General features: G+C 45.0%; 1 protein-coding gene across 8 annotated transcripts in view; it reads right to left on the bottom strand.

Moving 5' to 3' along the window:
* LOC100881898 (uncharacterized) overlaps positions 1 to 26,735 on the bottom strand; it is an 88,364-nt gene that overhangs the window by 54,086 nt on the left and 7,543 nt on the right. For 2 of the 8 annotated variants that reach the window (XM_076534390.1, XM_076534392.1), the window contains exon 4: positions 16,669 to 16,732. The exons of the other annotated variants lie outside the window; for them this stretch is intronic. The gene's annotated coding sequence lies outside the window, so the exon portion shown is untranslated. The remainder of the gene's footprint in view (positions 1 to 16,668; positions 16,733 to 26,735) is intronic. 8 annotated transcript variants of the gene reach the window in all.

The following is a 26,735-nucleotide window of genomic DNA, read 5'->3' as shown; positions in this document are numbered from 1 at the left end:
CACACAACCCCGTCTGCCCACCCTCTCTAGATATTACCCTTTGGAATAGCAGCAAAAATTATGGACAGCCGATAGGCCAGCAGCCGCTGCAGGGGTGCGTCTCATCCATTTAGGTCCATCACACATGACTGGATGGGGTGAGACTTACCCTACAGAGGTTCTCACGTGGATTATAACCTCCTCACCCACGGACCTACGCGTCTAGAAAGCACGTACGAGCTCACAGATTTTTCCATCGACTCGACAAGTTCCCGCTTTACTTTAGCGATCCAAATTAGGATCTTGGAAGTCGTACAACATGCTCGAACTCGGAAGAATTCCCTGCAAACTATTTAGACGAAAGGGGGTGGTCTTTCTTCTCGAGGGCAGATTTATCGATTATTCCCGGTCCAGTGGTCCCCTTTCGTTCAATGTGCCTTACCCTACGTGCAACATGCGAAATTTACGACGGCAAACATCCGTAATATTCCTTACATGAAAGGGATTCTAAGACGATCGTTCCTCTTTTTAGATCGATGAAAACTCTATTTTTTTTCTCTGAAATTTCTATGAATTTGTCAAGTTTCAAATAAAGCAAAAGCGTATAAAATTACGGTCGAATCAAGATTTCTCCCTTGTTGGCGTTCGATCGAACCGCGAGTAGAAGAAAAAGAAAGGAAAGGGAACGAAAGCAAATCTTTTTCTATTAACATCATTTACCGTTGGCGAAAGTACGCGGCTAATACACGCGTTCGTGTAAATACGTGTGCGGCGTACGTGTAAACTTGCACACTCTCGCTGCACTCTCACCCTTCGTACAGCCGTATTACGGTCGTCCGGGGGTAAACCACCCTGGCCTCTAGGAGCTGAGAGCGGGAGCCCGCAGGGGTACGCCACGACAACCCCCGTAGCAACCCCTCAAAATCAACCGAACTCTACTCCCCGCGTGCTCCTTTCGGTTACCCTCCTTTCCTCTCTCTTCCCTAGCTGAAACTCACGATCCATTCTGTAGACGTTAATACCGCGAGAGGCATCCATCCGTGCCCTATTCTCGCTCCGAAACCTAAACCTACTCCGACCACGCTCGTGCTACCCTTCTTCGTGGTATAATGGGCTAATATGGACCTTCGGATCGGAGAACCGAAGATCATGGAGATTCGGAGCTTTTATTTTGTTTGAAAGGATCTATCGGTGCAATGTTGTATCACTTTGCCTACTGAAAGGAATACTCTTGCCTTTCAATGTCGAGTTACACTCGCAAATAAAAACATTAACTATTGTCTTATGTAAAGAACCATCGTTCACTATTGAAAAGATGCGTCGTTAATATATGCCATAAAACTGCTGTTACCCGAACAATAGCACGCTAATGTAGTAGTTCTGGATTAATAATGGTATCGTTAATGATACTTGAACCCACTTAACGACCCACGTAAACGGATATATACCAGTTATAAATATATTGTACAGCAATAATTCAGTACTTGTCAAAACTCGTAAAAATAATGTTCATAGCGCGAGGGTAGCTAATTTTGTGTCTGCCAGGGTGGAAAATATCGCAACGTCGGGCGTTTAAATTTCACAAAGAGGAACCCCTCGTCCGAAGTTTCAAATTTTATTCAACGAGAAGAAACAAAAAGAGAGCGAGGGAACAAGAGCACAGGACACACAGGACACTTGATCAAATTCGAAAGTGGCAATATAGGTGTTCCAATATAACGTGTGCCGGTTCGATCGGTTCTCTCCTTTAAGAAGAGTGCAATCCGGCCGACAGGTCGGGTCATCCTGAAAGGGATTGCAAATATAGTGGCGGTGACAGAGAGCGCCCTTTGCATTCTGGATGCACGGTGGCAAGTTAAGACTGGAGTTTGAAACACAATCAGGGGCCCTATAAAGGGCATCCAGCAACGGGGCCAGCAATAATGCATGCGGCGTGCATTCTACCCTCTGTGTAGATGGGGTTCTTTGTACTAAGGGCTGCGCCAGAGGCCAGAGGGTGGTTGGGATATACGGGGGAGAGCTAACACCATTATCTAATACTCCTGGGTGCCCATATGTGGTGCTCCAGCTACGAGCCACTGTACTATTCTCGAAAACCTCTGCTCCACGGTCATCCTACCGATTGCCGAATCCTACGTGACTCTCTCCCCATGCTTCTTTCTTTTGTTACTCCACCCCGCCTTATCCCCTTTCGTTATTTACCCTACTCCCGCCCTAATTACGGATAACAAGCTGCAAAGCGGATTCTTTGGTACGTTAGATGTTTCGCGAGATTGCGTCGAATGCAGCTTCAACTCGTGTTTGCCGAACGTTCGATTTCAAATTCAAGAAATTAGCTCCCTATGTCGGAGCAGAATCGATATTTGCTTACACTCTACGATCGTAAAGCGTTAATCACGTTACAACAATACCGTCAACGCATTGTATCTATTCGTAAGCTTTCGGGAACCGTCATTGATCGAAAACAATGGACACTAAAATCGTACCACAGGTCGAAACTCGAGGATAGCTCCTGCTGGGCGCCTTTCTATTCGAAAAATTAATGCGATTACGGAGAAGGTAAATATTTGGACATTTCGAGATGTTTTCATCAACCCTTTCGGTACTAATACCGATTATAGCTGCTCATTGTGCGAACTTTCACACTTTCTTACACGCGTTCCTCTTGCAACCGTTCGTTAAAAAGTAACTTTTTATTATTAAAAAATGATCGCGTCCGCTGATTCGGATTATACCGTAGCGAACAGGGTTAAGAACCAACCACCGTTCGTTGTCGAGCGTGCTACAAACCGATCCGAATTACAGGATTACCATGGCGTACAATTCGATCAATGGGATTCTCTCGTTAATTTCATTTTTCGCACGACCAATAAAACAATCGCGCGAACAGCTAGGGCGTGGCACTCGTGGATGCAAGATGCAATTTTCTTTTTTCGATTCTCGATTTATCGTCGAGCGACGCCGTGAGTCGCTTGGGAATCGCGGAAGCTCTGATACTTTGCAGTAAAAAATTGCTAATAAAACAGAAACAGAGAGAGCACACGTAAGCGCGTAAAGAAATTAAAAAGTAATTCTATTCAAGAGCGAAGGCTTTAATTAAATAACTAACCGATCAATATTACGTTACCGAACAAACATTGTTAAAGTACATGTGCAGGTATCGTGCTCCAAAAGTGCATCTCTTTGACCAGAAACAATCTAATATTTCGTATGATCCGATTACTCGAAGCGTAGCAAAAATGCCTATCCCGTTTCCGAATTCTCCCAATTTTCGGAGGGTTGCGGAACAAATAAGGGTGAGTCGGGGATGCGGCGAACGACAGGGGCAAGCGCTTCATTTCGATTCGAGATCGTTCGTCACGCCTTGCCAGTCGTATCGGTTAAACGATGCCCTCGAAACTTTCTGCACCGTGCGAAATCGCAACGTTTGCCCACGCGTGTCTAATTTCCTGGGTTGCACGCCGGCCAGAACTCGGGTCCTGAGTACCTGAACCATTCACGGACACGTTCTCTGCGGACGAAGAAGACGTCAGGGAATCGGATTAAGGGATTTCCTGTTTTCGAATATCTGTGTCAGATTTTTACGGTAATCTGAAGCACGGATACCGGTCCATTCATACCTTTGTATGTTCTCTTTCACGGTTGTTATGGATCTGAATTCTAAGCTAGCAATAAATCAGCCTCTGTTGTTTCTCTGGATAAATTGTATTTACAAGGAGACTATAATAATCTAACCCTTGGATACTCGAGCGAGATAACTGAAGTTCTACTCCACTTTTATTTATAAGTTAATCGTTGTTTCTGGTTATTGTGTAATTTTTTCGCGAAGGGTCTTGTAAGTGGGGGAGATCCTTCGAATAAATATGAAATAGCATGAAAATCCGCGCGTTAGTTCGAAGGTCGCGAGGGGAAAGTTGTGACGTTGCAGTCGCACGCCCCTGGTCGTTTTCGGCATCCTTAACTGCATCCTCCGTGTAAATTATCCGTCTCGTTTGGTCGGTCCTGGGTCAGCCTCGGTGTGGCCGGTGGTGGTCGCGGCAGCAGGCCACGCGCCATATAATTTCCAAGCAGCCGAATAAAGAGGTGCGCTCGCGCCGTAAAACTTTACAGGAGCTTTCTAACGCGGCTCGTCCGGGCGTACGACTCGTCATAAATTTGCCGCCAGTCACCGTACTACCCTAAGCTGTCCCCTCTGTTTGTCGAACAAAGACAGACTCGCAATCTTGTACGCGTTTAACGGAAAGACAGAGAATCGTCGTAAAGTTTTCCCGAAAATTTCACAAAGTACACAGAGCACTCGACTCGGTGGCCTCTGTTTTCTCCTTTATGATCTTCCGGGAGAAAACTCTCTTTCTGTAAACCGTACATAGCGAGCAGGTTTATAATGCGACAGCCTCTTTCTATTTTTCACTCTTCCAACACGTGCTTCCGTGTTCGCTTTCCTTGTCTCCGGTCGAGTTGAGCACACGAAAATCCCAGTCAGGCATAAATATTCGCGCGAACGTCGATGAAAAGGCAACCCACTGACCTAAAAGCTACGACTTTCCAAGCTTGGACCTTCTTCTCGTCTCTATGTTTCCGCTTTTCCGCCCAAAGCGATCGTAAAGGCGTACGACTCGATTGCGTCTTCCTACCAACTTTCCCAATCTATGCCACCCCCTTTTTTGTGCCGCGGATGTTTACGAGGGTTCGAGGTGGGATCAAAATCTGGATTATCGTAAGAAGCAAACATCTCTGGGGGTCGTTAAGTGTATCAGACTTCTTTTCTGTGGTTTTATTTCCGAGGGTGCTCTGCTCACAGAAACGACGGACATTCTACTAGGAAGTCACTACTGTGCCTACTTTTTATTGTTGTCACTTTTATGTAAGTTACTTTCCAAACGACTATATCTACTACACCGTGGAAGTTGGACTCTTTACTTTTACTTTCTAATATAATAATTCGAAGTTGCTCAAAGTGTCAAGAAATCTTAAGAAGCAGTCTCCACGACCCAGAAACCCTACATCTTTTATGTCCCTTCTTGGCGACGAATCGAAGGGCCTACGAAAGTTCCAGTGGGAGATCCACGCGACCCGTGGGATCCCGCACTTGGCGCGTCAATGTTCGCTGAATGTCCCGGAAGAGACGTCCTCCTGCACACTATCGGTCGCACCAGGACACTGCCATTATACGCATCCACGATATTGTCCTCTAGGACATCGTATAAGGTTACGGGCGATTGTCGCTCGGATTCCCGACGTCGCGTTTTCTATGAGAATCGAAGATGTCTCAATTACCTGATCCTACCTGCTTTTACCTGTCGATGCACTACGTTACGTGGGAGAATCCTCCAGCGAACAGTGGGTCGCTGGTAACTGTGCTCGAAAATTAGCACGTTTTTTAGGCGGCACTGTGTGGGAACTAGCATCTTTTCTTAACAATGCATGGAATCATATTGGTGTAAATATTTAATATTGCTAGATGACGTGCTAAGAAGTTTCGAGTTCTCTATAAATTTTATTAATGTACTCGTGAACGAACGAACGAGGAGAGTCAGAGTTACCTTTTGCAAAAGGTTTCTCGTAGTGTGATGGAGTCGAGGACGCTGGCAAACTCGGGTCCAACTAACGGTCGGCCAATTGTCGTCTACATAATTGAGTTTTGAAAGTAATAAATACAGGCATAAGCAGCGTCACGTCATGGCCAAGGTCAAGCACGCCCTTCGGGTCGCGTGCAGAGGTAACGACTTTCTCGAGAGATCATCGGACCCGCTCTCGTGCCGCTCCCTTCCAACTTTCCACGGTACCATTCCTCAAACTACCCTACCCAAACTTTGCAATCTGTTGGCAATCTCCATTTTATACGACTTCTCGAAGGAAGTCCTCCCTTCATTTTTAACAAAAAAAATAATTTCTTCAATAATTTACAACCTCAAGGGTTTGCACCTTGAGCGATGTTCGATTCCCGACTAACATGAAAGTAAAAATAAAAAAGAACAAGGTGTCTTCGACCTTTTTAACTTTGCTCGACGTTGGCAGACCAACCTCCCCCAATTTCCTAATTAAAGTAACCGTTCGATGTTCCAAAAAAAAGGACAACCGCGACGAGTGGAGTAAAACCAAGCAACGGCACGATTCGAACGAAACGCGAAACGTTGGCAGGTTGAATCGACAGGTCGCGAGTAAACCTACTATCAAAATAAAAATCAGCATCGAGGTGTACCGTATAAACAAGCGCGTTTCACGCATGCACACGAACCGTGAACGCGTTTTTTTCCCAGACCTGTAGGGTCATGAATGAGTTGGAGCCAGGCCATGGAAAGCACGCGAATGAATGGAGAATGTAGTCGAAGGCGTTTTCACGAGGATCCACGCGGGTTCTGACTGTTTGGTGACTGGACATAAATCACCGCCAAAATCTGCTTTATGCTCGCGAACGGAGGGCAAACAGCGAGGCTGACCCGCCTCCCCGCATTCGGACGCTCGACAATACGTCCGTGGACGCGTAACTGTTCGCCAGATCGCATAATAAACACGTTTTCGAACGAGAACTCAACGTCCTGGAAAAACGCAAAACTCTCGCTAAATAAAGCCGTATTCTACCGGGCTAGGTTTTGCTCGACAAAACGCGAGATAAATGAACTGGGCCTGGCTTCACGCACCCTCGACCACCCTCTTGTTTCGCTTACTCGCGATGCTGGACGCCACTCTTGGTTTTAAAAAAACAGAAAAAAAGAGCAACGCGAAATCACCGTGTTCTACCTGCTGTCTCTTCTGGGAAAACGAATATTCTTTCTCTGTTCGCGCGAGCTTTTCCTCCTCTCGTTTTCCAGCGAGTGCTACCGACGCGGGCAAGCGAGGAATTTTATTCGGCGCGCGAGATGATACGAGGATGTAATGGGAAACGGAGACGCAAACTGCCCGCGGGAAAAATATCGTTGTCGGCTTTGTTTTGCCCCGATACCGAGGACTGCCTCCGATTATTCGAAAACTCCGACTTTTCTCCGTATTTCTTTTCAAATTAATTCGTATCGATGTTACCGTGAAAGACCGAAATTGGTGAATGTCGACATTCACCGGTGTAAGTCAGAAATAAGAGTATTTAGCAAATATTTCGGACATACACCAAGCGACTATGTGAATGTAGACATTCGCCAGATTTCGGTCTTTCACGGTAACATCGATAATCTACGTTATAAAAATCATGTACTCTACACAATTTTTCTCCAAAACATTTTGCTTAAACATGAACGAAGTCATCGATCACGCCACGATTCTGACCGAGTTGCCCAACCGCCTTTCAGAAGAGAGGTGTAACCGTGACGGTTTCTGGAATCGCGGTGCGTATCAACAAACACCCCCATTTAACTAACGCGTTTGAAATGCCTTGGTGTTGCACGTGCATCGACTAGTCGATTTCTATTCGCGCGTTAATCTTTTCCCCGTGAATCGTGAACGAAAGGTTGAAGGGGCGTGTCGCGTTTGATTACACAGAAGTCGACAGCTTTCATGGGAAAGGAAGCGGAACCGAGATCTCCGGCGAGAGTTCGCAGCTTTGTTCGGCGCGTTTCTCGAACGACGAGAGGAAAAATGAGGCCGACCGAGCCTAAAAACCCGAACAAATTGCTGAAAGATTCGGGTGAATGTGACCGAACCATCGGGGGCTGACCTGCTGACCATTGTTGGCTAAATTGTTGCGTAAGAGAAGCTCGTTCTGGGCGGAATATTGAAACGTCCAGCTTCGAGTACCGAGAAGAAACACGACTTACAAATTCTCTGAAAATTTTCCTATTTTTCACCAAATTTTAACGACGACTTCGGGTAAAATAAATAGAGGATGTTATAAAAATGTTGTTTCGCTCAGAAAACGCTGATCGTTTCGTGTTTAAAGAATTTACAATAGCTAGCAGCGATAAAACAAGGAAACGATGAAAACAGAAAAAATACGAAGGTGTCGTAAAACGTTCGTTTGGTCCGAATGTATTGGTTTGTTACCATCAGTTTCGTTGTTCCAAAGTAAACAGGGATTTCGTTTGTTGAAAAGTAACACTTCTTCGCAACAAGTTATTTTCGTGTTAAACTTCATCCACCACCGGAATACCGCACTGGTGCCGCAGCCTAGGCTATTCTGGTTTCCATATTTTTAGACGAATACACGAGCACGCGCTTGTGTCATCGTCGGTTAGCTCGAGGTAAGCGTAAATTTTCGACGCCTCTAAATCTAATTGTGAGCCGACTTCTCCATTAATAATTAAAAAAATTTCAATTGATTACGATTCGGCAATTTCGACCTTAAATTTTAGAATTTCGATTGCGAGGAGTACGATACTAATTAATTTTCTAATCTTGCTTATCGTAATAATACAAACATCGCACGCCACAAACAGAAGTACAACCTCAAACACACCATACGCTCCCGAATCCTCTGAAAACCGACGCTTCCTAAAAGAACTTAAACCCCACCGCAGCTTTTCAATATCTCCGTCTCGCGGTACTCGGTGGAACCGAGAGAGAAGAACGACGAGAAAGCCGGAAGAAGTCTGTGTCGGAAGCTGTGCCGGGACGAAACCTCAGAGTCTGCGCGAGTAAACCTCGTGCTTGCCAAACGGTGGGTCGACACTTAAAAATACAAATTCGACGAACAAAGGGAGAAGCGTTATCGGCACTGTGGGATATCGGTTCCTGGCAGTCGGCATCCCTGAAAGCGACAGAGGAAAAAAAAGGGGACGAGTCGTCGCAGAAGGAGACACTTTCGAGAAGCGTCGGCTCATTATAGCTGCCAACCCCCTGTAGCTCGACCTCGACACTCGTAGGGGGTCGTTCTGGAATTTGTCTCCTCGGATACTCTCCGATTTAACTTCTTTCGCCCAAAAATTACGGTCTCCCCATCGAGGACGGTTTTAAATGATCCTCAACGATGTCACGGTGATTCGTCACGTTATTGTAAAATTACTTTAATGGTTCATCGAGATGTATTTCAGCAAAACTCGTAAATAACTTAATTTATACAGTTGCAGGCAAAAGTTTCCGAACGATATTGATTTTTGTATTTCGTGTAACTTCATAATCTTTCGTTTGAAGTTACAGCAGAATGTAATTACGCGCATCGACTAAAATTGAGCGACAGTAGCTTTATAAAAATATTCGCGAATTACGAAAATCGATATACTTCTATCTTCAAATGTATAAGTGGAAAATTATTACGCAGTGCCACGAAAATACTTGCTCTATTTGCAGTTTTAAAGTACAAAATTCGACCGGATTTCCATGACATAGAAAGGGTTACAAGATTTGGTTAATGCGACCGAAAGGACCTAATCGTTACCAAATTCTGGACCATCAGTCATCCGCAATAGATACATTCCTCGAAGCGGCTGGGAGGTTGGCTTTTGCGGGTGTTTATGGAGCCAACAGTACGCCCCTTCTGTTCCCTCTCCTCACCCACTCTCCGAAACCTCAATTGTATTCTCTTAGGATTTTGGTCCTTACTGACCGTGCGCCTTTGACAGGGCCGCAGCAGCTGTTACCACTTTCGAAAACGATTTTCAACCTATAACCTCACTGTGCTAAAATTTCAACGTCTCTAGCTTTCTCATAGAACGATGTCTATCCCTGATCTTACGACGAACCACGTAATTACAAATACTGTTAAGGGATACCACTCTAGTTTGTACCCTTGTGTAGTATATTTTATGTTTGGCTTGATGTACGAAACACCGCGAAATACAAATTATAAGATTCTACGCTTTACGACTTTACTATGTTTGATAGTTCAATACGTTATTGTGTTCTTATTGTGAGTTAATTGTTGTGTTCTCTTAAATAAAAGGATAGTTATTAAAACTCTATTCCTACAGTTTTGAAATATTAATGAAATATTAACAATCTAATATGTTAATTTCCAAATATTTATCGTCATCCTTAAAAAGGAGTATTGAATCATCCAGTGAACACCGAATAAAATTTCTAATACCCATCATGCAGAAATCACCTGTCCAAAACGATCGCAATAAAGTCGAGAAGGGAAAGAGGAATAAAAATGAATCCTCCCCGAAAAGACCCCCAACATCGAGCCATCCATATATTTACTCGTTTAGACCACGCTTCCTTTATCTCGTTCGGTGCTTGCACGGTCATCGTCGCAAATTTCGTCCATTTATCCGTCCCGCTCCACGACAATAAGAGGAAGCGACGAAGAGGAGGCGGAGGTGGAGGCAAGAGTCGCGCGACTGTGCACAAGAGAGAGTTTCCCCAATTTCGAGGCTAACAGAGCGGATTCGTTCCGGCTGTAATGCGTTTATGGCAGCGTGTCCAGCAGTCCCGCGCCCGTCACGCTTCCTTTCCAACTTATGGACCCGCTGGACGTGCTAAGGAGACCTAAAGACTCTGTTTTGTGCGACAGAAACCCCCCACGGAAGGGACTGACTCGACCCTGCCGTCCTCCACGTTCCCTCGATCATCGTCGTCCATCTTTCTCCAAGATTTACACTCCAGATTTCTCTTTTTTTATCACCTCCAAAAATTCCATCGATCATCTCGTAGCAAAAATACAGAAGTTAATATTTTTCAAACAATTAACAAGACATTTTTAGCGCAGCAGAACTTTGCAACCCCCTTGGGCGTCGTCAATCTTGCGTATATCGAATCCCTTTTTAATCGCCACGTAAAAGTGGGAAGCTCCTATAAAATCCCGTCGATTTAAGAGATAAAAGACACGATTTCGCGTTGCGGACGTTAAACAGCGAAAATCTGCTTGGCCCTTCGCGAATCAACTGATCGAGTAAGGCAATGAAATCGTAAATCGATGATCGTTAACGGGGAAAAAGAACGATACGATTGAACAGGCAGGGGTTAAAAAGTGAATCGAGTTCAGAAATCGTCATTGAGCGAGAGAGACGGAATAGAGAATAGGTCGATACGCGAGCGGAGGAAGAAGTTTGTTGGATCGAAGGATCGAAAAGGAGGATAAAGTCGAGTCGGCGGTGGCTCGGCCGCGTATAACCACGGATTGCCGGGGGTTCTTTATGGGCAATCTATGGTGATGGAGATGATAGGCAAGCAGATATACGTAAACCTGATTCTGGAGGATCTTCCGCGACCCTACTCGAAGCGAGTACGCGGCTGGAAGCGTCGGGAGAACCGCCTCGATTCCCCAATAGTTTAACTTACGGCCGGATTTACTGGCGGAGATAGGAGAACCCTCGCGTATTGGCTGATAGACCCGCGACACCTACCCTCTCACGAGTTCTCAGCGATCCTCAAACTTCCGAAAGAACTTTTACCTATCTCGACAACATAGTCTAATTAATCTGCACATCGCTGTGCGAAAATTTGTAAGCTTCGCGAGGAAATTTTACGACGAGCAATTACGAATTTTGAAGATTAAAGATTGGACTCGAAAGTTGGAAGTGCAATTTATTTTCTTTACCTAGATCGAAAGAATGTAAATTACAGAGTTGTTGTAAAACGCCGAAGAAAAATGTACGTCTGCGTTTCGAATGAAAAAAGTGGCTCGGAAACCTCGAACCTTGGGAGTGGACCATGTAGCATCAATTAAATTACAAGCCGTTTCAATGGAAACGAATCGGTGGGTTTCGTCGTGGAAAAAGAGCGACAGTGGAAAACGGTATCCCGAGCGTGTCCAGGATAACCGTCGTATGCAACGAACAGGAAGCACTTGGGTCGTGCAGGAAGCACCCCTGCTTCAGCGACACCGTCGAAAGAGAATAGAAGAGGGAGCGGATAGAGGAGAGTAAAGCGTAGGTAGCGTGTAAAAAAAAAGAGAAAAGAAAAAAGAAGAGGAGAAAAGGAAGCAAGCATCTCGTCCGCGTCGAGAGGAAAGAGGGACAGGGAAAGAGCAAAGAGAACGAAGGGATGGAGAGTTTGGTCTCATCTTGCCTCCACAAAGCGGCGCCGCATCAGATAGCATTTGTTTTAAATATATGGATCGAAGGGTGTGGGCGGTCGCGCGCGGCTGCTAGGGATACCACGAGGAAAAAGAGAAAGGGCGAACAAACGGTCTCGGATACGATACACCCTACTCCGTTCTTGTGTATCCTACGCGAAAATCGGCCCACGCTTTTATCGAAGGAGAGACCGAGAGGGAAAAAGGAACGAGCCCGTTATACGACACAACTCGTTTCCTCGGTATTCCCTAGTTTCAGGAGCCAATACTCCTCCGACTCCCCTCTGGATACGTCCAACCAGTCTGCTACTCTCTCCTCTTCCTCCTCCTCTAACCTCCTGCGGCCAGATATCGGCTTCCCAATAAGCTAACCGACTGCTCCACGCCGGTTACCAGCGGTATCCGTGTCCTGGTTTCCTTCCAGAATTGTTCAGAAACCTTTTCGCGATCCTTCGTCTTCTCGACGCACGACATTCTTTTCCGACGGAATTTTCAAACGCTTTACTCATCGTTTTTTAACAGCAAATCAAAGACTAAGAATTACCGCTTATGGTTATCGCGAAGATCTGCGAGGGAGGCGACGATTTGTAGGCCATTTTTCTTCTCGTTCGTTCCCGAAACCAAGATGAATTTTCTTAGCTTTCCTCGGAAGCTGTAAAAGTCCCGAAGACCTCGCAACTACTTACGGGTCACAATGGGTCCAACAATGGACCCTGTTTCGTGCCGAGATTTGGCCACCTCCCGCGACCGTCCGGGGGTCTTCCGGCGTCCCCCGTAAACGCATCATGGCTGCCACGTGAAAATTACGAGACTATCCATCGAGACAGATCGGAATGAAGAAGAATTCTTTTGAGAGCGTCGTCGAATCGTTCTACCAGAGTTTGACAAATCGGTGCTAATAACTTTCGTTCCGTTAAAATTCTTTTGGGGAAAAAAGCTTGCATTTTGGCGAACTGGAGTCGCGTCCAAGCCAGCGCCTCGAGATTCCCAATTAATTTTCCGACGAACGCGACTTGCCCGGAAGAACACCGCGTTCCGATATATTCCACCCTCTCGATTCCGATATTTCCAGCCGCGACTTTCCGACTGTACGAATCCAGCCCGATCTATCATCAGCAAGAAGTTCGTTTCAGCGAAAAAAGTTCCAGCTTAATTTGCCGGCCGTGAAAAAATTCCCCGGCACAGATTTCGCGCGAGAGAGCATTCCTTCGTCGGCGATCGGTGTCCGGCTGACAAAGAACGAGCCACGATGATCGCACGGAAGCGGAAGGGAGACGGAAACGAGATAAAGGGAGACGGAGAAGACGAGCGAGTAAAACGAGAAAGAAGAGGCACTTGTAGGGGGTCAGAGGTCGCTCGAATTTCACACGTGGATTAACTCTCCGTCGAGTGGAGTGTACTCCACCTCCTCGTTCAACTTCCTCTCTCGTTCCTTGCTCGTGTACGCTCGTTGCTACACGAATTCCGAGATCCACCCTGTGCAGCCGCTAATGAACGTCCGCGCGGCCTGCGACATAACCCTCCGACCACCCCTCGCGCCAACCCCCTCCCCGTACACCCCTCGATATACGGTACACGTACACGGGAGTGCATGACAACGACCACCTGAACGATCAAGTCCAGGATGCCGTTAGAGAGAGGTCGATATACTCGCGCTGCTGATCGTATTAAATCTCCTTCGACCTGAGCTTTTCGTCCCTGTTCCTGTCCCTACCCCTATGCCTCTCTCCCTTCGTGTCCATCGATCTCGTAATTCAAGCTGACTTCAAATAAAACCGTCAGTCAAGTATTACCAACCCCCTCCCCTTCTCCGCCATTACCACCCCCTTTTCCACCGAGCGTCGAAGAAGATCGACGGGGACACAGGCTGCTTCTACCGAGCTAGAAAACACCTGCGTTCGATATTCCTATCGCGTTCACGGTTCGACGTTCGTTTTACCTACGATTTTTTACAATTTTTGCCCGCGAACGTTTAAGGGTAGTTCTCGATCGATCACGCACAGCAACCGTGTCACGACTGCTAACTGCGAAAGTTACGATTTCCGATTTTGCTATTACTCTGATCTACCTGAAGTAAACACAATTTTATTATCACTAGCCTGATTTACCTGAAAATGCTTGCAAAGGTTCCTAATAATTGTTAACCTAACGGTAAAGCGTTACTCGAGTCATCAAAGAATAAGCAAGAAATTAGTATTATCATTTAATAGATAACGTTCTTATCAATTTATTTCAAGTTTGACTGAAAATTTAAAACGTCATCCAGTAAACTACCAGCTCTCGCGCGAATGCATTTTGCAGGACGCGTGTTTCGAGTAAAATCGAACGAAATCGTAAAACTCGCTCTAGCAAACGGTTGCACCGTGTAAATCAACGCGAAACAATACCGGTTATAGTTTCCTCGAACAAGTAGCTCCATTTGCCAGATACATCCCGGCACGACCGTGGATGCCACAACATTTATGGTGGCCCACATTTTCTATTCACCTTCGTATTACGACGTTGTGTCGAAAAGGGCAATAGTGTCGTTGTAAGGCATTATTCAACAAAATGCAAATAGAATGACAAATTGCTCGTTTGCAGTCGAAGAAACGGTCTATTACTTAGAGTAGCGTTTAAAGAAGCTCTCGGTTCCGAGAAAGGTTTCTACGGAAGGGTTGTTACTGCCACGTTTAACAACGATTCAACGAGGGAGCTCGGTTTCTGACCAGTTAGAGCTGCGATCGGTCGCCTCGTAAAACCGAAATCTACCAAGAATATAAAACGCACGCTTTTCGAAACTACGGTGGGAAGTAAAAAAGTTAGAGAAGTTTGAATAAATTGTTGCGGGAGAAATGGAAAATGTAGCTGGAAGTTCCGAGAAAAAATTTCTGTCAGGAATTCTAAGCTAAATGTCATACACGAAATTTAGACACTATTTTAAAAAATGTGAAAAGAAATCTTGCAATTTTTCTGAGTGTATGAAAGTTTGCAAGGGGAAACGAAAAGTACTTGCAGCATGGAAGTGCAGTATCTTATACTCGCACTGTTGCGTTAAAAGGAAAAGGGCAGAAGTACGGTACTGTGAGGTGGAAATCGGAAGAATGGTCCTGTAAATTGTGAAGGCATGGGAGTCAGGGAGCAATAATAGACCAATAAAGAGTTATTTCGTTAATTGGAGGGAGCTGACCTCTGAACAACCCTTGCCTACTCTCCCCGAAAACGGTACACAACCCCAAGAAAACCATTGGTCACTGTAAATTATCCAGTTTCGCGGACCGAACCAGTTAGACTCGCTCATGGGGGTCCACCGTAAAAGGAGCACGCATAACGGGTTCGCGAAAATTTACGATTTCGGTGACTGTTTGGGGTACCCGTGGCGTGCAACTCGTTCAACAACTCGTCCATCTTTCTTTTCGTCACCTTCAAAGGGATTCCTTCGCGTTACTTCTACGAAACGCGTTCACAATTTCCTCCGGCTTTGCGATCATTTTCAAACACAAAAAAAGAGAAGTTGGTATTTTCGTCGCCAAAAATATCGAGCAAGATTTACAGTCGGAGAACGTTTTTGCGCGAAAAAACAACGGTTTTTCTACGTGACCGTTCTTCTTCGGACCCGAAATTTTTACCGTTTCTTTTGTGAAAATTTTTGAGGAAAAAACGGGTTGCCTACGCGTTTTACGATAACGGTGCTTTATGAATTTATGCCAACTCTCGAGCCCGACAACCCCTTACCATCCGTGCGTTCTTGACTTTTACGGGTTGTAAGGCTGCTGCGGACTTATCGCGTATTTTTTCTTCTTTTTTTACAACCACCCTTTCGCTATTCACTCGTTGCCCAGGGTTAAATTAACTTTATTACGGGACGAAAGGCTTAGCGGTGGAAAAGTCAACTGGATGGAATTTCTAACCCGTCACTCTTTTGGCCGATGTTTTATGATTTTTCGGGAAAGGGTCGAGGTACCGTTTTTTCTCCTCTTTTCCTCTGCGCTGCATGTGGGTCACTATGCACGGCCCGTTACACGAACTTCTACATTTTTACCGTTTTTTCCTCCCCCTTTCACCCTTCATTCCGGACATCCAGGTACATCGGCTGTTTTACCCTATCGTTTTAGGGTTATGGACGATCGATCTACCCCTTGCAAATCATTCGACACCGGGGGACTCTTTTTACTCGCATATTTTTTTCAGTGTTTCGCTTCGCAGCTTTCGGAAAGTCTTAAGCTAATTTATATCTTTATTTTCCTACACTTTCTACGACGCTTCTTTACGACTTGACGCGTGATTTTTCAAGGTTTAACCCCTTGCACTCGTAACGCACTCCTACTACGTCATACTTCGTGATCAATTTTACTCGAATTTTAAAAACTAATATAACATTACTGATAGATTTAATATGATTTTTTATTTTTTATTTTGATATGATTTTTATTTTTTTTATTTTGATTTTTTATTTATTTTATTTTGAAGTTTGCATTTATGTATTTGTATTGCGCGCTCCAAAGAGAACTGAAATGCAGTACAATTGCGATCTTTTTTGACAAATGAATATTACCGATCGTCATATTGCACTTCTTCGCGTACAATTTTATACATATTTGTTCTAAATAATCGAATTTTGCGGAAGTTATTCAACAAATATTGTCTAATACTATAGCTGAGATTAGTTGACGCACCTGACAAATAAATCTTACTGCAAGGGATTAAATTACGCCTCAATCGTATCACAAGTGCATGCAACTTTTAATTCTTTTAATAGCATCGAGGCGTTAACCTTGTGATTGTATCGCAATTACAATAGCAAAGAAAAGTAGATAATAACTCACTTTGCGTTGGCAGCATTGTAGTGGTCGCAGTAGCGTTGTCTCGAGTACGGATGATGATGACCCGCTTAGAACACAAAACACAATAAACCTCGATTCGTGTAATTACTACCGTACGCACAATAAATCACTGCATTAACTGTTCAATAATTGTCAATCGTCGCGAACACAATCGAAATGCGTCTTACGACGATCGCGTTAACGAGCGGTTGTAAATCACGCGACGCGACGGTTCACGATAGACTGAGAGGAAAATTGCGAGCTCGCGTCCTTCGTTGATACGAAACCGCGTAACTAGTCGAGTACCGAACGCCTTTGTTTACAATTTTGCGAGCGCCTACCCTCAAGCATTCGTCGCACCCGAACGATAATAAATAATTTCGACTATCATGCTCTTTTGTACTCTTCGATCTATTAATTTTATAAGATAGTTTTGTGGAAGTGTAGTATATTTTATGTTTGACTTGATGTACGAAACACCGCGAAATACAAATTGTAAGATTCTACGTTTGACGACTTTACTATGTTTGATAGTTCGATACGTTATTGTGTTCTTATTGTGAGTTGATTGTTGTGTTCTCTTAAATAAAAGGATAGTTATTAAAACTCTATTCCTACAGTTCGATACATTATTGTGTTCTTATTGTGAGTTAATTGTTGTGTTCTCTTAGATAAAAGGATAGTTATTAAAACTCTATTCCTACAGTTCCTTAAGGGGTAACACAACTCGAGCCCGAAAAAGAGGCTTAACTTTGACAATTTATTTTGGAAGAACTACAAACGGAAAAGAATTTCTTTTCAGAGGGTTTATTTAACACATTTTGAACTATGACAAAATAATTTTTTATTGTCATTTTCGTACAAAATGGCGACAGAACCGATCGGCGGAAACAGCTTTAGTAAAAAAAAATCCTAGAGTGGTGTTACCCCTTAATAACCCATCAATGTCTCCTGTAAGAATAACAAAGGAACGATTGGAAAAGAGAAATCGTGGGCAATAGAGAATAATATCCGAAACGAGTCTCAAAGAATGAAAAATGCTTGGAAACGACTAACGGGAAAACTCTCTTTACGTTCAGGTACGGGAAAAAAAGGTCGGCAAAGTTTAACGGAGGCTACGATGACCCAGTTTCGGTTAACAGTGTCTACCATTATGACCGATTTTTATGCCGATTTTTATGCTTTTACAAGGACATCGGTGAATAGCCAGACCCAAAAAGTGGGATCCCGTTTCGTGCGTTTCTGGATCAAGGGCCACCTAACGGTGGTTTATTTTTAATAACGGTGTCGTATATTTTACCGGCAGTCTTCCTTTTTTATTTTTATTTATTTTCAGTCCCAAAACTACTACGAACTGCCAGGTTTTACGCGTTTATGTGCAGCTTTGGGCCGTCCGGACTAATTTCTAACCAAAACAGGGCAGTTTTTTGGCCTCGACCCTCCCAGAATCTGGAACATTTTTTCTGTTGGCAGCAGTAAAGAAATAAACTCGAAGTGTTCCTTTTTTTTGATTTACAACGGAAGGAAAATTATTTTTCCGGTGCTGGGATGTCTTCGGAAACAGAACACTGCCGTTACGTCGGGGAACATTCTAGTTTGCGACGATGATGGTCGTTCAAGGGACCCATCTTTCGAAATATATTGCTTTTATCTATGGAAATCGGTGGAATAATAGAGAACAGAGAGCCTAGGGTAGCATGGTGCGATGCTAATCGCGGGGTAATCTCTTCTAATACACGCTTTCGAATGCGCGACGTGATGCGATGTGCCAGCTGCTAGATCAAGCTTTTTCGACATCCCTTGTTCAAACGAACACACTCGTACCATTGAAAACCGATACCTTCTGTGTGAAAGGACTTGTATATAATAGAAAAAAAGTCGATTGTGTGGGTCGCTGAGGTTACAGGTTAATTAGCGAATCTATAGTTAATTTCCAGTTCGAAGAACTTCAATACTTTGCCTCGTGTTCTGCGTAGAACTCCGTCATTTAATCACTCGTCTAATTCGGTAGTTCTATTTTGTCTCTAGCAATTTTCAAAAATACTCGAAATTCCGGGAATTCTAAAACCGACCTGCCTATTAGTGATTTATGCGAATTCGGTGTCGAGTATCATTTATTATTTTCAAACGCATCGCAGTTAAACAAACAAACATCGATCGGAGCAACGAATCACCGCGAAAATCCGGTGGCTAGGGTCAGAAAACATCGAAATCCCAGCAACCCTATATCATCGGTGTAGAAAGGAAATACACCACAATGAACGTTTTAAAGTAAACTGTGCGACGCACGCAGCCTCCTCTCGTCCTCTCTCCGTTTCTCCGCTGGTCTACGGCCAAAGCTAGACCACCACCATCCAAATTCAAACATTGCCACCCCCTGTCCGCGTCCCGACGCCCAGCGTTCTTATACACACGTAGAGGATGCTCTCTCGCGCATACACGCGACCGCTCTGGCTGGTCAACGCTCAGACTGACACTGCGTGCGTGAAAGGGCTGCTGGATGCACAAAGAGTGTGGCCAACCGGTTAGTCGGTGTGTTGGTGACTTAATTCGGTGTGAATATATGCAAGCCTCTCGGATCCCGATCCCTGCCACCATCGACGAGCACGTTCGGGGCACACATAGTTCAGCCGATCGCTAGCGATGGCCTCGACACACGCTTCTACATCAAAAATTTCACCGCTCTCCGATCTTTCACGCTTTCGAGATAACGTGTTTCGTCTAACGAGCGACAGGCCATGGCAGCGTTCCAGATGTTCCACGATTATGCAACGTTTGATCGTTAGGCATATTTTCAACGCGGAAAGTCTGTACGATTTTGAGAGATACAAAGATTTCAGAAAATATCAGAAAAAATCGTTAATTTCATAGATCTATGTTTTGAATCGTTTCACGATCGGGTAAGTTATTTATCGTGGAAATATTTTGAAAGATCGGCAAAGCATCGAACGTGGCATACTCGAAGCGACTGCTCGATCCTGCGCTAAATTACTTGAGCGCGGAGACTGGCCAAATTACTTGAACTCGCGACACAGAGAATCGAATGGCCATCACTAGCGACCGGTCGGCTAATTTCAATACCTCCGCTCCCAACCCCCTGCCTCCGTTTGCACCCAACCCCCTTTGGTTCCCGTGTACGTACCACCACGTCGATGTCGGTTGGTCTGGGTGACGTTCGGCCACGTACGGACACACGAGGGGGTTGTGGATTGGTCGTCGATGCGTGTCGAGGGGGTGGATTGTTTCGGTTCGTGTGCGTGTGCACGCGTACAACACAACGCGGATGTATTTGACGCTGGAATATTCCCGTCACCCGTTGAGAGGTGGCGGTGGGTGGTTTAGGGGAAAAAAAGGAACGAGATTTTGCACAACAGGAAAGCACGGTGTAGCACGGATAAACGGGTTTTCCAGCGACGACGAGAGATCACATCCTCCAATTAATGCGTCTCGACTTAACGCTTCGCTTACCTCGTCCATCTGGAGGCGTTTTCTCCCTCTTCCCACCCCTTCCACGACATATTTTTTGCTAATTAGTCGATCGACTCGTCAACGCTGCTCCCCCTTCTCTCATCGATTTTTCTCTTGCTTTTCTTTTTTGAGGTATTTTTTACACTTCGAGAAATACGAACTGAATTTTCTTCCTGTGTGTCAAATTAATCGCACTAGATTTTACGCCCTCGGTTTACTATATTCTTAGTCAAATTATTATCAAGCACCAACGCTACGAATGACATCAAAGTGGCATACAAATTTTTCAGTTAATACTACCTACTATAATATGCATTGCATAGCACTTCCAACTACTTTAAACATTTATTTAATGGGACAATATTTAAATATTTTATTGAATCTTCTAAAACACGTCTTTTACGATTCAAGGAGGTAACAAATCAATTGAACATAAACGGCATTCATACATTTCCATTCGTCTCCACTTGCAACACCTTCATTTACTCCGTTCACACTTCAAGAAATTATAATAAACATACAACGGGTATAAATAATATTAAACCAATAAATGCCTACAATTGATTAGTCACAATATTTTTTAATTATCGTGAACAAACCACTTTGCAAACGACCCACAAAATAAATGTTATATCTCCCTCGACTACTTTTGATATCAATAAACAAACGCGATGCTGTATTATTGCAAAGAGTAAATCAATAAGCGGATCGTCGAAAAATGAACTTGACATAGGAGTCTGTTGCAACGCAAACGTATTCCGACTAACAGGTGTCCCTAATTTACGCGACATTTACCTGTAAGCAAGAGAGCGAGCGAGCTGTATCGAGTAAAAACAAAACACGAAGATCGGCGCAATCAATTCCGATGTCGGTACCGTTTCCCAGACAGGGATCCATTTCCTCCCGATGCAACGGGATTTACAGCGCCTTGCAGCCTGTAATTTCGGAGCCGATGTTGGAAAGACGGGAATGCGACGACGTGGAAACAGGGTCAAAGGGGGTGAGTGGCTTCCAGCGAGAGGGTGAAACTCTGCGCCAGCACCCTTGCTCGCGAGCCTTCCACGCTGAACACTCCTCTACAAGAGCGGCTAATTTTGATTCACGATTGCCCTCGCAACGGCTACACGCCCCGCTACACCCGTTCATCAACCCGGCTAGCCAAGGCCTCGTTGCTGCTTCCATACCAATACGGCAACCCTAATTTTCTCAGCGCCTCCTGCGTGTCCGGCTAAGGGAAAAAATTGCTAATACTTCGCTGGAAAATTGGAAAATCCATCCTTCGATACGTTGATATATTGTCAACCTTTGCTTTCTATCTGCGACTTTACAGCTATAGGAAAATCTGTTACATCGAAGAGTCGATCAAGTAGCCGGTAAAGAGTTTACGAGCACGAGCTTAGAGCAACGAAGCGTAAAACAGAGATAGTTCCATTATAAATTGACTAGCCATCGGTTGCCCGCGCGTACGAGCGATTCTTTTGCCCTGTTTTACGTCGTTTACCATAAATCCTGAATTCTTTACGGCACTCGCGTTAACGAGTAGCATTCATACCTTTACGCTCCTTCACGCTTCGCTCGCGCACAAATATATAGAACGAGATCGCAACAAATCGGCGCGTGGTTTAACACGATTTTCCAATAAATAGCTGGGAAACACGAAGCTGCCGGTCGATACTTGAGATGATTATACATGGAATTCTAAAGTGTAAATAGAGCAGAGCATCGGATTTCTGAGTGTTCGAATTTCACTGCATTTCGAGTAGCAAATGTATCGCGTGACATTAATAACAACCCTGTGTTTCCCCGTTTATTTAATCCAGCATTTTCGATCGATCCTTTTTAAACCCCACACTGTCCGGTATTTCGTTTTTTATCACCCTCTTCTTTTACGATATCACGGAATCGATTTCGACCCGTGACGACCACCATGAGCGTATCGATGCCACCTGGACGATCGAGAAGGTCAGAGATAGAAGACGAAACAGGGGTAGAAAGGGGGTTAAAAGCGACAAAGAGGGTCCGTGGTGTGGTGCCTTGGTGGCCACGGGTGCGGTACAGCTTCCTCCGTAACGAGGGCCAACCTTTATGACCCGTAAAGATACGTGCCGTCCAGTTTGCCACCCCACACCCCTTCTCTTCCCCGTTGAAAAGCCATTGCACCCCAGCGAGTTTCACGCGATAGCCATGCGAGGCGACGGTAACGTGGAACTCACGTAGAGACATTTTCGACCCCCTTCGAGATGGCGAAATCACCAACGGAGTCTCTCCATAACCAGCTCCCTCCTGACCAACCAACCAACCCTCTCGATCGACCCCCATCCAACACCACGAGCATCGAGAATTCCCTCGGGGACAGTTTTATAATACTGGCCGTGATTGTGCGTGATTGTTCGAACAGCAACCGGCTCCCGCTGCAAAAGGATTTTATTCCGCTTTCGGGGTCTCCTTTAATCCCGACGCCGAAAAGGTAATGGCGCTATTAGCTTGATTTCATGGAGAGTTTGCTGCTTTCTCTTTGATTTACGTCTCACAAATATTTGCTAGTCTTTCTTTCCGATGCAACTATCTAATATCGCAACGATGCACTACCTGATGATACAATGTCCGCCATTGCTAAGTGTAACGATACGATTTAACGCCTGACAAACAGCGCACGGTAATGCCAATACAACGCGTAGCGAATACGAAACAATACGGATGCAACGCGATAACACGACGCGTTCTAACGCGTGGCGAGTACAAAGCGCAGTCATTCTTCTACATGGTGACCAATCCGAGTGTCGAACGACTCGTTAGCGAACGCGTTGAAAGAGTCACCTCGAAGAAGAGAAACGTGGAGGAACGCATTTGTGTCTTCCTTCGCGATTCGATTCGATGGTTTTACGATGACTGGCTTTCGTAAACAGGTAACGAAAGGATCGGCCATTGTCTGGCCACGGCATGAGTAGCGATCGGGACGCGGTGTTTACAGACAAAATCCAGTCAGGCCCCCCGTTAAGGCCCCTTTCCCTTCTCTTCTCGTCTTTGCCCTTTTTTCTTTTTTTTCATCGCTCTGCACCTTTCTCTGCGTCTCGCTCTCTCACGAGCTACGGTAGCCACACCGTTGACACGCAGGGTGACAACATAAATATAATGTCACGCTCCTGCGCCCGCCAATGCACAGCCTTCGGGTATCCTCTTCGGGGACCGGCTACGTTGAAAGCTTACGGACCCTCATTCATCGGAAGATACATGGACGACGATTTTTATGGGGCAGATGAAAAATGAGGTTAGCCAGGGGCATTTATCGTGGGGCCCTTTGCGTCTTCTTCTCGTCGAAGAAACCTTCGTGCCTCTCAATATTTTGCCACTCCATGGGTCTCGATGTACTTTTCAATATATCCTTTTAGCAGATTCGGTAAAATTGTTTTGTCTCCACAGTAATTTTTTAATCGTATTAGTGTAAACTTCATAGACTAACGTAACATTCGTTCTGTAAATTTAGGAAAATTGGTAAGGTGGTATATGGAGCAGTCAGGAGTGTCTTTGTGCCTTCCCTTTTCACCATACGAGCACTCGATGGGCATTATGGGGGGTACCGCGAATAGAATCGCGTGAATGGCCGGGGCTCAATTATATATCCGGCCTATTTAAAGCCGAGCCAACGAAAGGTCGAAGCTTCTTTTTCGATTCCACGGGGGATCAGTTCTGGCAACGGTACAATGACATCCGTGACATCGTTTACGCGCACCCCCCGTGGTCTACCACGGGACCAATGGGCCCTATGTACAGAGGACACCCGTGACGAGACATCTTCATTACTCTGCGGCAACGGGGCCCACTTTATGCACCTCGCGAAGGGACGAACACAACTTCATTTATCTCCTTCCTTTTTGCTACTGTCACGCGTTCTGTAGTCACAATCGTCAACAATTCGACAAGATCCGAAGTGAAGTTGTTAAATTAAAAACGATAACTTGATTACTGTGAAATTAAAGACGGATTGGTCGCAGGAGGTCCCTTCCGGCTAGACGCGCGTGCCCTTGTTGTCGCAACTGTCGAGGACAGTTGGCAGTGTTCTCGATGTCTGCGGATCGTCAGAAAGACTCGTCGACAGCATCCGGTTTTGAAACATGTTCTGGGCAAAAGCAGACCTCAGCAGGTTCAAATTATTGGCTACAATTTCCAACCACCGAAAACGAAACAAAGACCGATTTTTTTAATTTTCGAAGAACATAATCTTCGAGTCTAGCAGTGGTGCAATCGTAGCTGTCGCAATCGAAGCTCGATTACACGAACAAAAATTGTAGACGGAATTTGTATCTCGGACGAAAACAAAAGACCTTCGGAGGCTCGTAACGGGCAGAAACAAAAGCAACGCAGCTGGAAGGATAGATCGATCCCGATAAAGAGGAAGGAAATAGTCGTAGGTCGATGAAGTTGGAACCTCGGTGTGTGCAAGGCCAGGGAAGGTCGTGCAACAATCGATAACTGTCGTTCGTAGACAGGCATAAGTCGTACGTGCTCGCTCGCGTAGCATGGCAAGGAAGGGGGAGCAACGTGTGCCAGTTTCCATCAGGAGTGACGGTAACAGCTGTTGCACGTCCATTTCGAAAGCTTTCTCCGTGAAAAGTCCGGGGGAGAAATTGGCGGCGCTGATCGTCGCGTAAACACAACCTAAAAGCAGTAGATCACTCGATTCCTCTTCGGATACCGTTTCTAAACACGGCCTCGCGGATACGCACCGGCAACTCTATATATACGAGCGCTGCCAGCTTGAAATAGAGCTGTCGATCGATTAGAACTTTTTCCCAACGCGTACGTGACACCCATAAAAAGCGTATCTCTTCATCCGACGAAATTGAATTCATCCTGCCTTACTTCGTTATAGTCAAAAGCCATTCGCGTGTCTACTTCCGAACGAACAAAAAAAGAATCATCTCGACGAGATCTTCGTCATATTTAAGATTAGATTCAGCTTCGGTTTTCACCGCTTACGTTGCTTTTTATTTATGCCGGGTAAATCTTTATCGAACTCTTTTCTATTCGATGGAGACTGATATCGGTAGCTTTATCGACAAGCGAAAGATTTTAGCGTTCAAATCGTAGAACCCACACCTGTTCACGAGACGCGCCCACACACTTCCAGGAAGGACTGTTATAATTCCGTCATTTTTAAATGTATTTAAAAACAAAAAATATTGAGAATAGGCAATAGTTATAATAAATTATACCTGAAATTTTAAAAACGCGAAACAAAGATATCCTATACAAAAAAATTCACAAAAATCAGCTTATTTTCATCGGTGCCTCCCTTAAATCTTAAGTCGATCAAATCTAATCTAATCGCATATAATAACTTTATCGTTAAGAACGATGTACATAGATTAGATCAGGTTCGAACTATAACAAAAGATTTAGATAAAATATAAATAAAATTTCATAGTAATCAGAAGTTGTCTGTTATATCGCGATAACCGATAAAATGGTACTTGGGGGAAATAACGTACGGCCGGAAAGCGAACGAGGGTTAAAGGAAGGCGAGAGATGAAAATTTGAATCGGAAGAACCGTTTGTAAGCACCGCAAACGTTCGTCACGGAATTGAAACGCAGAGGGAAGAGATCAAAAGTTGCCCAACGATTCGTTTATAAATAATTCGTGGAGCCGTTGCTCGCGTTACACTCGGCTCGGAAATCACGCGCGAAACTTTCCCTCTTGCCGAGCCGAACGCGAAAATTGATTCAAGTATACTCGTGGAGAGTATCGCGGAGGTGCGCTCGGTGTCGTTTCATATTCGAGTCGAAGAGTAGCCACGCTCGCGAGATTGCCGGGCAAAGAAGGGCGAGGGGAAAGGGCTGCCGGTAAATTTTCATTAAAATACAAGGGAAACATTTCTACCCCGTTAGACGGTGTATTTGCATGAATTAGAATTTCAAGTGTCGCGCACGCGAACCGAACCGGGCGATCGTGTGTGGGTGCTTTGGAAGAAAAAGGAAATCGACGTGTTCGTTCGCGTGCAAGCGAAAATAACGAAACGGAAAAAAAGAGAAATTGCAAAAGCGAAGGTGGGAGAGCGCGGATATTATTTTTCAAACGAGTGATATACGATCGAGGCGACGATTTACGGAGTTACAACAGCGACGATTGCTTCGTTTTTACTGTCGGGAAAAAAGACAACTCGCCCTTTTTTTTTTGCTTTTCTCGCAACGTTTTTTTTTCGCTTCTCTTCTGCAACCGCCTTTTTTTTCTGCCGCGCGTTACGCTCGTCGGAAAAGCAACGCGTCGGCCTTCTTTTTCCGCGCGCACTCTTCGCGCTTCTTCTTCGAGCCCGAAGGCTCGACTTTTTTTTTGGCGTGCGCAAAAAAAAAGGGGCGAAGAAAACAGTAGGGGAAACGAAGCGGCCACAGGACAATAGGCCTCGGTGCACCGACGATGCTTTTAATTTTTATGGGATTTTACGGGTTAAAAAGGCGCTGCGTCCACGATTTTTCTCCACGGCCCGGCCACCACTGCGACCGTTTTATTAGGATCGTAAAGTCCCTGCGGCCAGTTGGAAGGAATTTTTTTTCTCTCTAGGGTCTCCTACTAGCGCGGACAACCGAACCGACAACCAGGACCGCC

This window comes from Megachile rotundata, chromosome 8 (genome assembly GCF_050947335.1).
Source record: "Megachile rotundata isolate GNS110a chromosome 8, iyMegRotu1, whole genome shotgun sequence".
NCBI classification, from domain to species: domain Eukaryota; kingdom Metazoa; phylum Arthropoda; class Insecta; order Hymenoptera; family Megachilidae; genus Megachile; species Megachile rotundata.
Note: the sequence above shows the minus strand (reverse complement) of the source record. Positions and strands in the feature narration are given on the sequence as shown.